This window comes from Oxyura jamaicensis, chromosome 1 (genome assembly GCF_011077185.1).
Source record: "Oxyura jamaicensis isolate SHBP4307 breed ruddy duck chromosome 1, BPBGC_Ojam_1.0, whole genome shotgun sequence".
NCBI lineage: Eukaryota > Metazoa > Chordata > Aves > Anseriformes > Anatidae > Oxyura > Oxyura jamaicensis.
In genome coordinates this window covers 64,346,935-64,362,654 of record NC_048893.1, presented here as the reverse complement: position 1 = coordinate 64,362,654, position 15,720 = coordinate 64,346,935, and the positions used below count along the sequence as shown (strand labels likewise).

The 15,720-nt window shown below is 48.3% G+C and overlaps 1 protein-coding gene across 1 annotated transcript in view; it reads right to left on the bottom strand.

Annotated features, from left to right (window-relative positions):
* LOC118178081 (cat eye syndrome critical region protein 2) overlaps positions 1-15,720 on the bottom strand; it is a 95,433-nt gene extending 79,713 nt beyond the window's left edge. Inside the window, exon 1 of the mRNA XM_035346312.1 lies at positions 15,575-15,720. The gene's annotated coding sequence lies outside the window, so the exon portion shown is untranslated. The remainder of the gene's footprint in view (positions 1-15,574) is intronic.

Genomic DNA, 15,720 nt, shown 5'->3' with positions numbered 1-15,720 from the left:
GCTCCATTTTTTTAATTTTTTATTGGAGGGTGGTAGAGGGGAGATGCATGCTCAAGAGAAGATGGGGGAACTCGCAGAGCCCCTGCCATTTGTTTAGCCCAGGCACAGCTTCAAGCGCTGCTGCAATTGTCTAGAAATCAAACAAGTGGCTGATAGCGCCAATTAGCACCTTCCAGCAGAACAATACCTCCATCGCAGCTCGCCCCATTCTCTCAGGAGCTTAACATATTGGCACCCTGAACGACTTCTCTCCCAGACAGCCGACAAACAGCAATGTGGAGGGAAGAGAGGAATCAAGGCGCACCCAGTGCCCTACCACCAAGAGAGAGGCAGCACAGAGTATTAACAGTTACAAGATTGCATTATTGGAATAAAAGCTTGGGAGTTGACTTGGACAACCAAGGAAGTGAAACTAGTTTGGAGAAACACATTTTACTCAGGCTTGAAACTTTTTGTTTTTGCTAATAGCTACAAGCTAATGTTTTCTGAGATGGACTTTTCCCCAAAGAATACAGTTCCCCCCTTCAAAGAAGTGGAAAAAAGCCACATGAACGATTTAATCAAACAAATGGGAAGATTTAAATTTTCTTCTGCCAAATAAAGAAGCAATAAGCATAAGAAATTACTTGCCTGTAAGTCATCCTCTTTAAGCTTCTTATGTAAACTTATATTTGCAAGTTCAACCACATGCAAACGTCTTGCATTACAAGGCCATACAGTACTGTTTCTGCAGCACTCCGTATTCAGCATACAGATTGGGGACCACAGAAGTCATCTCTAGTTACCAAATGGGATATCACAAAGATAAAATTCAGCTTCAGATGAGAGGCTGTTTTCTGCAATTAAACCATGAATCTGGAGTACATCAGCTTGAAACCATTGGACTTATTCCAGATTTGCACCACTGTGCAGCATTATGCTTCACAAAGAGCAGAAAAGGACAAAATCTGTTTTACTCAATATCTTGTTCTATTAAAGCAATAGGATCGTGGATGGGAGATTCCAAGGATTAAAGCAAATGCAAGTCTGTGGAGAGGTAATATCTTCTATTAAATCAGCAGATTCTGGATTGGAGCTTTTTTCTTCTTGCGTTTCCCCAAAACTTGTTCTACCTTTTAAAACAATAAAAGTTATCCTTGCCTGAGAATAAGGCTAATTACAGTCCAGGGTGACATTGCCCATCTACCCTAGGACTTTGCATCAGTGCAGCTGGATTGATGGCTGCAATTTGGGCACATTCCCAACACAGACAAGGCCTCGGGCTTTGCTCCTCACCAGATCCAGACAAGTACCTCTGCTAGGACAGACCAGTAATCCCAAACCAACTCAGCTCCCCAGCTTTCCACCATACCCCAAGGGCCTTTGCCTCAGAGGTACAACATTGAAATGCTAATCCGACTTTGTAAACCCATAAACAAAAACAAAGAGGAGGACAGAAGAGGTAAAAAGCCTCCCTGAGCTCCATCCCCAAACCAAATCTCTGGCATTCAGGCTCTGCCCGGTAGAGCAGGATTTTCCCCACGTGAGCATGCCTCAAGCTCTGGTATCAAAATTGCTGGCAGGCAATATCCTTATGGTTAGATGCATTTAAACGGCCGCTTCTACCACACACCAGAATATTCTTTGTTTCAGAAGATCTCCTCAGAATATATGTTTCTTGCAACAACAGGCTAGGCACAGACCTGCTAGCCTTACTCACTGCTCTTTTACAACAGAATGACATCAAATATTAATAACACTAAAACCTAAACGGTTTCTGCAGCTGGGCTGAAGTCTGACCCTACCATGTGCTAACACACTCTTTATCCGCCCCCCCCCCCCCCCCCAGAACCCACACTTTTCCTTCCTACACCTGCCCACAACTTCCCAGGGACCCAGGAGAAGAGTAAGAGGTGGATACTGGGGCTTGGGGTCTCCTCTGGATGGTGCGGGGTGCATGGAAAGGGCAGGAGAGGTCAGCCCGAGAGGCAGGCAGGTCTGACAGCCTCCTGTGAAAGGGGAGTATCAGGGATCTGATAATAGGGATGTGCTATCTCCAGGCTCTATAGCCCTTCTCTGTGCTTACTCTGATCTTTCAAACCATGTCAACATACCTAAATCTATAGATAGTCAACATAGGGCGGATCATTTCTCACAACTGAATGCTCCCTACTGGACAGGTCATCGCAACCATCTAATTACCCCAAAAGCTGTCCTTTTGCTTTGCACCGTCCCTGTTTTCTTCTGTCTCCTGACCTGCTTTCACAGACATTTCAGGCTGCCTGTCGTGTGGAAACCAGATTTTAAGGACTAAGCAGTGCCTCAGATATTTATCCTTCCACTGAGGACTAGCCGACTCTGAGGGCACTACCGCTACCACCAGTCTTTGGTGGAGTGGAAGAGGACAGGTCCAGCAATGGGGACTATAGGTAAGGAAAAAGCAATACTACATGCCCCAAATAGAAGAGCAGCAATACTTTACTGGGGTAGCTGAAGCCAGCCACGGTTAACTTGGGCCAGAAGGTCCAAGGGCTTTTTACTGCCAAGTTAAGTCTTGGATGACAGTGAAATGTGTTTAATTTGACAGTTTCATTTTAACATGTATGGGCAGAGTCTAGAAGGCGACAGCAGCAAGGGAGCAGCACTGCATTACTATAAGGTGGCTTTCCTGCTGCAGCAACCTAGCATTCAGGGCTACAAACAAAAAATTATTATAGGTGTTCACTATTCACTCCAGTAATGAAATAATTGGTCTTCAATGGTATAGCAATATACTTGTAAGTATAGGCAAGAGTTATAACAAATTAGCATTTCACTATAAATTTCAAACTGTGCCACACCTCTGCCATTACAGAAACTGAGAGCTCAAGCACAGCATTGGGGTTGGAAAACACAGGGAAGCTTGCTATTTACTACTCTTTGCACATTCATTTTTAAATCTTTAATAAAATTGTGGCACTAATGTAACTGCGTCCTCCTCAAACAATAACAGAATATGCTTGTGTTCCTGTAAACTTGAGCAAAGTGCAGTTCTTCAAGCATCCACTGAAAATGTAGAGAGAAATAGGTGACCAACAAGTTTAATTAGTGGAATCCTGTCAAATGCATGAGATACCTAGCTTGCTTGGGGCTGCATGTCAGTGGGGAGAAGGAAGACCACTTTGGAAGTGCAGGAGACCATCTTCTGATCTCCACTTGACTGTTTCTCCTAAAGGACTGCAAAGTGCATCATCTGTCACTGACCCTTTTCATCAGGTGACACAAAGCTGTGGCTGGTTTACAGTGCATACCTGGGCACCAGCTTCCATAATCACAGCGCATTCTTTGGGCTATTTGGGGTTATGACCCCAAAGAACATTGCCATACATACAGATCATCAACCTAGTAGACCAAACTCCAAATAAACTGGAGGGTAAAACTGCCTATCATCCTCTCCTTGTAAGGCTACTGATAAGAAAGGACCACCTTGGCTGTCCAGCACTGGCTGCATCACTACCATTGTCCCCTTCTGCTCACAGTCTCCCCACTGGAGAAGCTGCCCTCTCCATTTCACACAAGTGCACCCCAGGCATTCAGGGCAGTGAAGGGTTAATTTAATTAGTTCTCTGTGTGCTCAAAGAATTACAGGCAACTTCATTTAATTATTAAGTAGCCAATCAGGTAATCTCTGTATCTGATTAGCACGCTAATGAAATAATGTCTTCCAGTTCAAAGCTGTCATTCCAATCAGGAGACAGCCCTTCAGCTAGAAGGAAAAGCTGGCCAGGTTTCCATGGGCTTCAGGCTTTTGGATTTTGGGGAGGGGATGGCAGCAGGAGATGGAAAACCTTTCCACCTTCCCTCTCTCGCCTCTGCCTTTGGAAGGAAAACAGCACAGCTCTCCCTTCCAGACGGGCGAGCACATTTGCTCCGGAGAGGCTCCATGATGCTCCAGGCAAGCGTCCAGCGTCACCACCACGCGCCCCTTCCCTCGCGCTCCCCGATGCCCAAGAATACCCCAGTTGGTCAGGAACCAAGAGCCCGAAGAGCGCGAGGCCATTTGTGTACCGTACCGCCTAGGCACTGCCAACCGAGAGATCTGCTAAATATGTGGGGCATGACTCTGCTATGGTCCACATGGGAAAAGAGTCACACAGCAAAGCCATTATAGCACTAAGAGGAAGCCAGAAAGCCTCCTCCCTCCCTCCCCCACGCCGCTCTCTGCTCCTGTGTCATATGCAGTTATTTCCAGCCTGGGGAAAAGTGCAAGGCGGCAGCTGTCACACGAGGCAAGGACTTGCCCCTTTTAAACAGGGATTTTAGGACTAAATGACCCATTACAATTAACACAGCTGCAAGAACTGGGACACTTCCACACAGCCCAAGAGGGGGTTTGGCGGTGGGGGGAGGACAGGAGGAGAAGCAGAGGGTTAGGATCGTACTCCCAAGACCTGGCATGGAGTCTCCAACCCCTCTGCGTCTCACATATTAGCTCAGCTGTCCTCTCCCAGCTGCTGCGGCTCAGCCTCTCCCCGGTGCCAGCAGCCCGGCTACGGCGCCGAGCCGTGGTGAGCAGCCCAAGCCCACCACAACACTTTCTGGAATGGCCCCTTGCACTCCAGCTCCTGCTCAGACCCCTTTCATTCTACTGGACTGGAGCAGCACAGCTGCACCCATGCTAACTTTTAATTAGACGGCCCAGGTTTATCACAGTAGCTGCAGCAGGATGTGGTTCAGCACGACCAAGCCACCCGAGTATTTACCCAAGGAGCCCAGCAGACGATGCTGTCCAAGCTCAAGCCTACGCTGCTGCGAGTGTACTTCTGCATGTCCTCTGCTGCCAGTTTAAATGCTAACTCAGCTAATATTGTCACAGCTGCCAGGGCGCCTTTGCTTTGCAGGGCAAGCATCCTCATTTCTGAGAGCAAGATCACCTTCCTGGTGACACTTGCCCTCTCCCGGTGCATTTCCCAGGAAAAGAAACACAGCCTCCAGGATGCTCACACTAAGCAGCAATAGTTTTGTTAAGCCACCGCACTGAAAATGAATGTGCTTACAGAGAGAATCCCAAGAGGGAGCAGAAAAATTGCAGGCAGTCTCCAGACAGCCAGCTAGACAGCTGGCTTTCTATGAGAACGCTGAAGTGTTGACACTTTTTGTTGACCCTTTTTTCCCGAGCATATCCCACGAACAAGAAATAGGACTGCCAAACGGGAAGACGCATCTCCCTCTCTCCCCTCTGCTGACTGCAGCCATTCCAAGTGAAGGAAACTGGTTAGATCAAGAAATTCAGGCTTGGACAGCACAATGAAGCATCCACTAATAATCAATCCCTTCACAACAGCCTTCCTGCCAACTGGCTACAGACTAGGCAGTGATTATAAATTGTAGTTACTTCTCTGAGGAAAAACAACAACATCATATGGCGATCCCTTAATTCTGAAACCAGTCCCGCTTGCAATTAGCAAAAGACAAGTTTTCCTAAATTCCCATTCTGAAAAAATAAAAATAATAATAATAATAAAAAACACCTCAGCCCTGAAATCCAAAGCTGGGATCCTCCTGGCTCATGCTTTGCTAGCTACAAAGAGATAAAACTTATGTCATTAACATGAGCTAAGATTTCTGAAGATGCTGAGGTTTGTTGCCTAGGAAGATACCATCGTTACTCTCGTGTTCCTGAGGTCCTGCTACCTAAGGAAACACATTCGACAGGGCCTGCCGAGGCGGTCCCACTTCACCACTTATTAACCAGCGTGCAGATGCAATTTGAGCCCGACTGAAGCACAAGCAACTACAGCAGCCACCTGGGGACCAGCGTTCCCCAGCAGCCGGTGGCAGGGCACATTCCAGCCCCGGTCCCCCGGCACTGGAGCAGGGCGGAGAGGCACAGCATGACCTGATCTCCACCTCTGATAGCACCGAGCCCTTGCCCCAGCCCCTCTCACCACCCTTGCCACAGCCAGGCCGTGAGGAGCAGGATGCAGATACCCAACCACATACGTGAAGGGACTCCCTTGCAATGCCATGGCTATTTGCAGATCAGCCGCCATCCAAAACTCCCCAAAATGAGAAAGTCCGGGCATTTGGCAGGTCAGACACTTACTACAGCGAGTGGTTTGTTCCGCCGAGGGACTCGTAACACCCTCCCAAATTACACATTGCCCTTTACAGGACACCGCAGCAGCTGGAATCAGCTCCCTTCTCACATTCCTTAATAAGCACTTCCATCAGAGAGCAGGGTGGATGTAGGGCATCAGCTGCAGTTAATCATAACCAAGCGCCGCGCTCCCTTTCTCCATGCTCCACAACACTATCTGCGGTCTAAGAATATCCAGCACCACCCTGCCGGGGCAGGGGGAGTCGAGTGCTCCGAGCTCCCCGGCACTGCAGGTCTCCCTGTTACAGGAGACTTTCACTCTGCCTCCCCCAAGCAACAGCCTTCAGTGGGGCCCCCGATAGCTGGTTGAGATCCTACAGATCATGGAAAGATAATCCATTGCGGTACTAATGCACTACTGCAGCTGTCCATGGAGAAAATCCCCTTTCAACCAAAAAAACCCTCAAGCCCTTTGATCCTCTCCAACACACAATTATCTTAAGGGCAAAATAGTCTTCTGTGCCTCGGCACCTTGTATCAGGCTGAAAGAAAAGAAACCGAGACTGCTATTTCGTGTTTATTCTACACGGCTGCCCTGTCCTACAATCAGGCTTCTTCAGCATGGGCAAGCAAATCCCGATGGCTAGATGCCTGCATATGCTGGATGACCAGTGCCTAAGAGAAACTTTGGGGGGGTGTGGGGGGAATAAAGTGTGGTTTGTGTTTCTTTTCTGGAAAAAGAAAAACCTGAATTTCTAAGAAGGACTATCAGACAAACTTTTCATGAATGTTTTTGTGCACTACAGTCAGCTACACTGAGATGAAATCAACTGATTTCAACTGCATGATCAGGTCTGACTTCAGAAGGAGCAAAAAACCACCATCAACATTTAACTTAAACATTTTTTCTTTAAGTTAACATTCTGGTTAGAAAAGAAATACAGCAAGCTTTCATTTAGTGCCAAAAACCAACCCCCTAAACCTTTCACAGAGGCTTGTCAGGGCTCTTCCCCAGGTGCCCCCCTTGCTGCATGACCTCTTGCTACCTGTGCAGTTTCGCTCCACCTGCTACCCCCGACTGCAGGGTGATAAGCATTGCTTTCAGCAGAAGGGTCAGCTATAAAAAGCCCTTCCCCTCCCCACTGCCTGTTTCCATTCCTGTGCCACTGCTTCAACCCTGCTGGTGCAACCCTTTGCAGGGCTATGCACCAAACCACCTTGGGGAACTGGTCCCAGTTAAACTAACTCAAAAAAAAAAAAAAAATTTTTTTTTTTTTTTTAACCCGGGTGAGCCATTTGACCACCATCAGTGAAGAATAAGGGACAAATGCTTGAGAATTCACATCATCAGCTTTTAACAGACACCACGTGTGAGCCCACACTAACGAAACAGTGAAGATGGCCATCCACTGAACACCACAAAAATAGAAAAACAAAGTCAGTTCTCTAACCCCCTGAAATCCTTCAAATTTCAAAGGTACTCAACACTAGACTTTATGTCAAGATTTTCAGAAAGCTTGTCTAAAAATCCCAAAGTACTACTGCTTGTGCACATTTCTCCATCCACCAGCCATTAATAACTTCTGAATTTGTCTGACTCAGCTATGAGTGATGGGAGGGCAGAAGTTCTGAACACAGTTTCTATACAGGTTGCTCACCGTATCTACCCCCTGCACAATCACCCCAAACACATGTACAAGCCCGCTTGGCTGCTCAGGGCTTGGCTAACAGGTGAGTTGCATGGGATGAGTAATGAGCCTTACAGGAAAACAATGGAAGAGAGGAAAAGCAAAGAAGAGCATTGGAATAAGTTAGTTGTGGGGACATACGAGGCTGTCCAGGCTGGGAACCTGTATGAAACCTGACAGATTTTACTTTTAAGTGCAATGTCATTTGCCTTTCCCTTTTACAGTGCCCTTATTACTTATTTGGGTGTCTTGATGCAAGCTAGATAGCAGGCTTAATTCAGCAAGTGTTAGGCCCAAGTGAGGTCTTAAAATACCACAGAAAACGTGGCAGGGGTCTTGCTTACTGGGCTTTCTTCCTTAGTTTTTCATGTTTAAACCTTCACAGCACACCAGAAGGGGGAGCCTTCACTCCTCTCCCATGCTCATCATTTGTTTTATATTAGCAACAATGACAAGCTCTATTAAGAGTCAAGCTCGTAAATTGAACCCTTACCCTTTGCCTCCTAAAACAAACAAACAGAAAACCCAAGCAAGAAAGAAAAAGCTCTTTGCTTTGTGTTATGGATATATAAATATTTTTTTGCTGCCACAACTTGCTGAGTACAGGGTTCACCAGAAATGAAGAAGCCAACTTTGCCTTCCAGTCCTTTGGCTGTACAAAGCTCTGTCTCCTTTAGAGCAGGCTTCACTGGAAAGAGCCAGAGAACTGACTGATGGCTTTACCAAAGAGGAGGAAAAAGACCCTCCAACAGTCCTTCTGCATCACCTGCCCCAGGACCAAACTAAGTTAAGGATGCAGTTTTAAGAGCCATGGTGGATCCACCTTGGCATCTGATGGCCACCAAAACCATGAGGTCCCACGTGCTGCTGCTGTGTCCCAGCATCATTTCACAGCACCCAAGAGCCACAGCACCAGAAGTAGTGCTGGGGCAAGAACCTGAAAGGCAGCAGGATTTCCCTTCTGGCAGCAGAAGCCCATGGCACCAAAGCTTCAGGTCCCACAACTGCCTTAGTGGTGCCCAAACCATCCTGTCACTAAGTCACTACTTCAACATAGTTAAGAGCTGAACCAGTTTAAGTACACCTAGCACGAAGAGGCTGCGCTGTTCAAACCACCCTTAAGCTGGTGTTAATCTGGTGGCTGGTCCCACAACAGAGGTGGTCTAAAACATGCCCCTCGTGGTTCACATCTTTTGGTATTCGCTACCATGGAGTATACTAGCAGTATTGTTTTTTTACTCAGTGGAAAGCTGGCGTTTCAGCTAGGCATTTATAAAATGTAAGGAGTTTGTAAAGGAGTTGCCTGCCGCGTGTGGCTGTTGGGCCACCTCTGAGCAGCGCTCGCAGAGCAAAGACCTGGGCTGCAGTAGGCCTGTAGCATCGAACTACTCCCCCGTCCCCCATAAAGGCCAACTTAAAAGCACACACATACGCAAAGTGCATGAAAACACAGTAAAAACACATGCTCTGGAAACAAGCAAAATGCACTAAAATCACTTTTCCCTCTCAGCTGTTTTCTCCTCCTCACACAAAAGGCTGCAAACCCCTCCTAATTGCAGGAATACTCCACCTCACAGAGCATGCTAGCCTGGCCCTCCTTCCAAGGAACTGGGGAGAACTGGGACACAATAGGAAGGAGACTTGCTAAAGGGAATAGATCTGTTAAATTAACACATTTTCTGTCAACCAAATCAGCTGCCCCCAGTGCCATTGTTGGTGAAACAATGGAGACCCCAGGAATGGGCACCCATTAAAAGGAACAAGCCTGCTGAAAGGATACACTCTAAGGCACAGTGTTGTGTGTTTAACAGGATTCTCTACTGTAAGGAAGGAGGAATCACTGGGCTGCATTGTTCTCGCCATCACAGCAGATGCTGTTTCTGCTGGTAACGAGGGGGAAAAATAATTTTCATAAATACCTACAATAAGACTTAAACTATAAACTTTTAATTCAGGAACTTTTAACTCCCTGGCTGTTGTTGTTTCTCCCCAGCCTTTTTCTTGCAGAGATTTTGCCTGAAAGAAGTCTATGAAAGCATCCATTGCCATTACAAAAGTTAATTCTTCACCCTTCATGCAGGCACTTAACAGATGCCAGGGGCAGAATGGCACAGCTCTGCGGTATTATTTGTAGGGAGAGAAAGACCACAGTTAAGCAGGTCTACACATAAAGCTGCAACACTTTTAAGGTGTTACTTTTAGCTGGTTTAGTTGGAGCAAATTCCAAAAAGAACAAACTCGAAGCCTAATTTAGATGCGCTGTGCACAAGTTTACATCAGCTTCATTAAATTGGTACAGGTTTGTGGTAGTCAAGACTCTGTAAACAAAGCAAACCGCTAAGTCAGATTTAAGCTACTATACAGAGCATATTTTTTTTTTCCCTAGCAGGGAAAGATTTACACCAGATTATCTTAAATTGGTTTTAAAACAAATTCAGCTTAAACCATTTAACTTGTGGGCACACAAACATTTCAGCTAACAGATACAATTTCCAGTCAGTGGTGTTGGTGGAAGAGGTAGTTAGTTAGTTGCCTCCAACTAACAATGCTGTAGAAAATCCGTGATTATCAAACTACGCACTCTATCCAAATCTCTGAAATTTATACATACTTCCTCTTTCTCTTCTGCCTTTGACTGCTACAGTCGTTCTGACTTCCCTGTCACCTATGTCAGATCCATTCAAAATGTTGCTGTCAAAATAACCTTCCTTACCCATTGTTCAGACACCCTTTTTTCTGCGCACAGTCACTTCTCATTTCTTTTCAGGGACTTAAGATAATGTTTTAACTCACGTATCAGACTCCTAAACCACATATTCCTTTTTTTTGTATCCAATTATAGTAGAGTCTCATTATACAAAATGTAAACACTTGTTAAAAAGTTTAAGATCTACAGTTGTGAAAAATGTGACTTGCATTTGAAATGTAAACTGATATAATGCTTTCCAATTTGCAGACCACTTGAAACAACAGCTCTGAGAAGTATCTCTCTGCCTCCCCCTCCATTAATCTCAATGAACTCTAGAGCCCAATACTGACATTCAGAGTGCTAACGATTCTATTATGAACAGAATAAGTAAGGCAGCAGAAGAGCTGCTGCTGGAAGAGATGCGGTAAGAGGAACGAGACCGCGCCGGCGCAGGATCATCAAAACCAAACGTCAATGGGACGGGTAGGAGGAACAATAAAAACAGTACTCACCCTGCATTTCAGCCATTTTTTCCACTTGATATTCAAATTTCTAAGATGCCTACCACCGATGGGCAGATGGCAAGAGGCACATCCTGATGCCTGAAATACTCTACAGAAGAGGTGCTTAAACTAGCTCGGACTTACCTTGTACAAGTAGAGCTGACCTACACAAATTCAATTACATTTTAGTCAGCTTGTTACACCTACTTGTCACATTTATCTTAATTAGATCCTAAATTCTCCCAGTCAGAAACTACCTGGCCTTCTTAGCCATCCTCTGACCTCAGGGATCAGTAGGTGCCGTAGATGCTACTGTAACACAAAGAACAATGCAGTACTGGGCCAGAAGTTTCAGTAGGACCTAGCAAAACAGGACAGTAGAGGTCAAAGTGCATTTGGCCATCCACTCCTCACTAGGAAAAAAGGGCACATTTTCCAGAGTACTAAAATGTGAGTGCACCTAAAAGTCGGTGAGTTAAAAGTTTTTGGCTTTCCAAGCTCCATCTGGTTTGCGGGGGTAGAAGAAATCCCCTGTTCTGTGCTCACTCCTTCACACAGCCACAGCCTGCAGGCAGCAGCACAGATCCCCCTTCTCTCCACACTCTTCCTCCTCCCCCTGGGGACCCATGGGAGCAGTAGTAGCCACTGGTCTGTAACAGCCACATCATATTCCCCGACAGAAAGAGCCTGTTCATGGGCTGGTATGGCGGATACTGCGCTGTAGGAAGAAAAAGGTGTGCAATAGCAGCAGTGCCCTGTCTTTGGGCAGCAGGAGCACAGCTAAAGGTAGAGCCAGAGCCTGAAGCATAAGGAAGGGAGAGGAAAAGAGGAAAAGCATCTTAGAGCCACAGCAAAGTTAGCAGCAGAGGCAATTTGCCCAAAGGCGCTTTTAAAAACCACAGGAAAAGATTTATGTTTTCCCTACGTAATGTGGCTTTTCCCCTTTTCCAAATAAACTAAGTTAACAACAATGTTTTGACTATTTTCAAGCACGTTCTCAAAAGTCACCTCCCCTCGACCTACCCAGGCAGAAGTTCCCAAATGTTTTAGCCCAGAGCTCCCAGGAGCACATGCCAGAGAGCTGGGTGGCCGCGCCACGCTGGCTCCTCTCCAGTTCTCTTATTCTTTAAGTTGTGCTGAAACACGGTTGAAAACATTAAATTTTCTCCTAATATTTTTCTACCCAAGCAATCCCCGCAGCTGCCAGGATGATATTTCTGTCACAGAGGGAAGGGCACGAGTCCAGGAGATGCTTTGTCACGAGAGGTGTCCCATGTTACAGGCCAGTCTTGAAGAGGAAAACAAAACACTTCCTATCCTCACATGCACCAACCTGACTGTGGAAAGCATCCTTTCTAAGTAGGCAGGCCACGCGAAATACATATCTATATATTTTAAAACACCTGGTGTGAACAGATCTTCTCCTGACTGGAGTGCTGTTGGAGTAGGTAAAGACAAACCCACCCCACGCAGGTTTCCCAAGGCACCGAGAAGGAAGCCGCAACCGAAGCAGCAGGGCAAGAAGTCCACTTTTGGAGCGGCGTGGAAGTTTTGCACGGCAGATGGCTGACACGGCGGCCATTTGAGGGGGTGGCGGTGGGGGCAGGATTAAAAAACAAGTCCAATGACAGCAGCGCTCTCGGGTGCAGACACACGGGTGGACCCGGCCACGTCCTGGCACACACGCGTGTGCTCGCGGCTGTCCCACTGAACTTTTGACCCGGTGGTGGCTGCCCCCTCCCCAGCTCACCGAGGTTTGAAAAGCGCAGGAGCCCCGCGCCTCCTCGCCAGGCGCCTGCATCTGCCGGAGCCAGCATGGGGGCCGCCTGCGCCCACCCCCTCCCCAGAACAATGCCCAGCGCCCGGCCTGATGGATGCGCTCCTTTATTCCAGTTTTGGACACCCCTTCCCCAGCCGCTCGCTGGTCCGGGGGAAAAGAAAACAAAACATCTGCTTCCCAGGTTTCTGCCGCGTGCAGCTGCGGATGGCAGCCCACATCTGGAAGCTTCACTTTCTTTCAGACCAATAAGTGTAGGGCAAAAGGGCTGCGTTTAAAAAGGAAAAAAAAAATAAAATAAAAGAAAGAGCTCTGCGCTGCCTCACTGTACTAAAGTCCCCAAACTTCTCAAATACCATAGGCAAATCTGCTTGGTATGAGAGGGATGGGTCCAGATGGCCTATCATTACCGAGCCTTGCAACAAAATACGGGCAGAACTACCAGAAGAGAAATCAGAGAGAGGGAAGAAAGAAGAAAAATTAGCTACAGCTTTTTATTCTTTAAAAAGGAAAGGAAAAAAAAATAAATAAACATATGGAAGATCAGGTTTTGTCTGCTCTGGGGACTGCCGTGGTTGCGGCAGAGACACTCACAGCGTGCTAACATCAGCACAACTGGGAGGGCAGGGGATACTTGTTACAAACAAATCAGGGTTTGTTTAAAACTTTTGCCTTTGCAATAATGTTTTAAGAGTTCAGAACCAAAGCCACCTGAGATACAGTAACATCAGTAAAAACCAGATCCACCCAGCAATTTTAACTAGAGAGGAGAGCTCAGCTCTCCCACCATCAGCAAGAGCTGACAGCACCCATCGATAAGACATCGGAGATGAGGGACACAGTCGGACAAGCATTTGCCATGAACCTCCAGCAGTTTGAGCATCAGCACTCTTCAGATGAAACCCCCAGCTGCGTGAGCTTTCCATTTCCAGTTCAACACAGGCTTGCTCAAGCCACCTGTTTTACTTGGCATTAAAGCAGACCAGGGCTTGCACCCCTCAGTTCCCCTTGGGGGATGGTATCTTTCGAGGGAAGGGGCAGCAATGTCTCGAACCACTTCCCTTCAGCCACAAGCGGTCCCCTCAAGAACCAAAGCTAAACCAAAAAAACTTCATTTGTGTGCACGAGTGCAGCTTGAAGCCTGTTGGCTGCCCGTTTTGTTTTCCAGCGCTGCCTCAAGTTGTAGCCTTCCCTAAACACCCAGAACAACCACCTCCATTTCATTCGGGCACCCCACAACGCAAAGCCCATCTCAGACACCAGAACACCAGTTCTGAAACCAAGTGGGGAGCCTCCTTTCTGCAGCTGAGTAAGGTACAAACCAAAAGTCTCCCACAGCAGCGCTTTCAGAGAAAAGCAAACAAACAAACAAGAAGCATTGCAAGTCCCTTTGCTGGCCACTGATTTCACGCCATGAACTGTTGCGTACGCTCTCTGTGCGGCGTGCTGTTCCCATATCCCTGAAGCCACGAATGGGACTGGAAGAGGCACCAAGATGGTGAACTTCAAGGAAGAGCAAGTCCTAAAGCCGCCCGCGCTGGGCTGCTGGTGGCGTGCAGGGAGAAGATTCACTCCCCGTGCCTTTAGACACCAGCTTCCGACAGCTGAATCTCTCCTCTCACAGCATATCCCGACTTCAACCGTGATTTCCACCGTCCCTCGCAAAAATCCCATCCTTTACAGCCCGTTTGTGCAAACGACCACAGGTCCTCGCAGGCGCGGGTTCTGGCGACGTTGTTGGTGGGCCAGTCCTTGCTCTGCAACCTGCGCCCGCTCCTCGTCCCCCAAAAAGCAGGGGCAATTTGTTCCAAGCGATGGCAACTCCCCCGTCCCAAGCGTGCTCCGGGAACCAAAGGGGAGCCCACATTTACTTCGCCTGTGAAGCAAGCCAGATGCTAATTGCCTCCAAAGGTGAAAGGCTAGTGCCTCGGCCCTTTTATCATTGTAAATTCAGGTTCCTTCAAGACTTTGCGCTGCTGGGCCCGGAGAGCCTCCCCCTTTAATGGGTTTGCATCAATAGGAGGGGGAGGGGAGTTCCCTTTCGCAAGAAGTTGCATCATTGAGAGACCTTATCCCCTTTCAAGATTTCGCACCGCATAAGGGATTCCCCCTCTTCAGAAATTCACATCCTGCTCAAGGAGTTTTGCTCTTTAGGGCTTCGCACATCCTATTGAACTTTTAAGCATCTTTGGAATTCGCATTCAGGGGGCAATTACTGTCTTAAAAAACACACGCCACCATGTTATTCACCCGGTTTATTGCCAATGTGCCGGCAAGAATAGCTTTTCACAGCCAGCACAAAAGATTTCCCACTACCAGGACGCACTTTGTTGGTAACATTGAGTGTTTTCTGCCCGAGCAGAAAACACTCGCAGCGCGCTTACCCACACGCGCAGAAATTAACAGCAACCGCCCCAACAAAACAAAAACACGCACTCAAACAAGAAAGTTGGGGAGGAAAAACACGCAAAAGGGCCCCAAAACGCGCCGCTCCCTCGGGGCGGAGGGCGGGCGAGGTGCCCGAGCCCCCGGCACAAAGCGCAGCCAGGCGGGGACCCCGGCCCCAACAAAGGGCACGGCCCCCGCGCACCGGGGGGACCCCGGGGAGGTTGGGGCGGGGGGGGGAGCACCGTGCCGTGCCCTCCTCCCGCCCCCAACATTTGGGGCCGGGCACGGGGACACCCCCCCCGGCACGGGGACAGCCCCAGCTTTGTGCGGCCGGGTGCCCGACGGAACAATGCGGCCCCGCCGGCACCGGCACCGTGGGGTGGGGGGGGGGGAGCTCGGGGAAAGTTTGCGGAGTTGCGGCACGGGGCCGGGCCGGGTCCCCCCGGAGGGGGACGGGTGTCGGGGTCTCACCTCTATCTCGAAGTCGGGCAGGCGGAAGGCGGTGCGGAAGAGCGAGCAGAAGTGCGCGATGGCCGGCACTTCCCACCACGAGCGGAGCTCGTCCAGCGCCACCGCCGCCTCCGACCCGCCGGTACCGGCCACACCACCACCACCAC